The sequence below is a fragment of the Tupaia chinensis genome, unplaced genomic scaffold, assembly GCF_000334495.1.
Source record: "Tupaia chinensis unplaced genomic scaffold, TupChi_1.0 Scaffold000094_1, whole genome shotgun sequence".
Lineage (NCBI taxonomy): Eukaryota > Metazoa > Chordata > Mammalia > Scandentia > Tupaiidae > Tupaia > Tupaia belangeri.
This window is the reverse complement of record NW_006159556.1, coordinates 5,077,855-5,079,217: the sequence shown is the minus strand read 5'-3', so window position 1 is coordinate 5,079,217 and position 1,363 is coordinate 5,077,855. Positions and strand designations below refer to the sequence as shown.

General features: G+C 47.9%; 1 protein-coding gene across 5 annotated transcripts in view; it reads left to right on the top strand.

The window, feature by feature from the left end:
* Positions 1–1,363, top strand: part of ARHGAP24 (Rho GTPase activating protein 24) — a 527,420-nt gene that overhangs the window by 453,766 nt on the left and 72,291 nt on the right. The gene's annotated exons all lie outside the window — the stretch shown is intronic.

Here is a 1,363-nt window from a genome sequence, read left to right as displayed (position 1 = left end):
TGGCTGGGAAGGATTGCAAAGGCCTTGGGGGTCAGTTGGGGTTAAAGCACCAGCATTCCAAATCTGTTCATGGAGCAGCCAGGTGGTGAATGATTAACTCAACAAGTAAATTGCTCAGTGAGTGAGACGAAGAGGGTTGGTAGACAGGGGTGCTGGGGTGAAGAGGGTTCATGCAAGAGCATGAAAGAATGTTGACAATGGAATTGGTTTTCAAACCAACCCAGAGAAATATGTGTGTATGTATAAGCACACGCACAAACACACACAGCTGATTGGTTTTGTAGTCGCTTCTGTGGACTCTTTGCTACTGGACTGAAAATATTTTTCTATTTTACAGATATGTATACACATACATATGAGGGGACTTCCTTTTTGTGGAAAATGTAATTAAAGTATGAATTTATTTTGGTATAAAAAATTGGGGGTGGCCAGCGGGTAGAGTGGTGTGTAAGGTACTGGACTCCCATGTGGCCAACTACAGTTCAAGGCCCAGACCTGATGGCTTAAAAATCACGCTGGTGTTAGCGTAATGGCTATGTCGCTGGACTCCCACGTAGTTGACCGCGGTTTGAGTCCTGGACCCGGTGACTTAAAACTCACGCCGGGCGCGTGTGCGTACGTGCCCAAGAGCCCGAGAGGAGAATGGAGGAGAAGGGATTGCGGCGTGACCATTCCCCCTGGGGGTTGATTTTTCGCTTTCTGTCTCTATGTCTCTCTCTGTCTGTCTGACGAGCGCACGCGCCCTATAGCGAAAAACCTCTCCAAAAAAAAAAAGAAAAAAGAAAAAGAAAAATCACGCTGGTTGCGTGTACGTGCATACCCTCAACCCTGAGAGAAAAATGGGGGAGAGGAGACTGCAGCTTGGCCATCCCCTGCGGGGATGATTTCTCACTTTCTGTCTCTCTGACCGGTACATGTGTTCTACAGAAAAAAAAAGTTTTCAGAAAACTTATTTCTTTAAAAAAACAAAATCCATGCATAATTTTCTTAAAGAAGCATTTTCCATGGACTTTTGGAAGACCCTGTCACTATATTAATGGTATGCACATTATATCAGCACACACAAATGGATTAGTTACATAGGATCTGCGATGTTAATGGGGGTCTGGGGGGGGGGGGAAGCAAATCTTGTATAGGAAGAGAATAAGTGCAAGTTTCAGGGGCAAAAATGGAGCCCTGGGTGGTTGGGTGCCGAGCGCTGTCTGAGCCTGGTGAGCTGAGAAGGCGCTGCGCAAGACCGGAGCTGGGAAGTCCACCCGAGGAGAAGAAAGGAGTTCCCACTGCAGCGTGGCATTCTGCCTCCTCCCCTCATGTGGTGGTGCCTGCACCTGCTGCATGTGACCGGCGGGCACCGAAGGCAGCC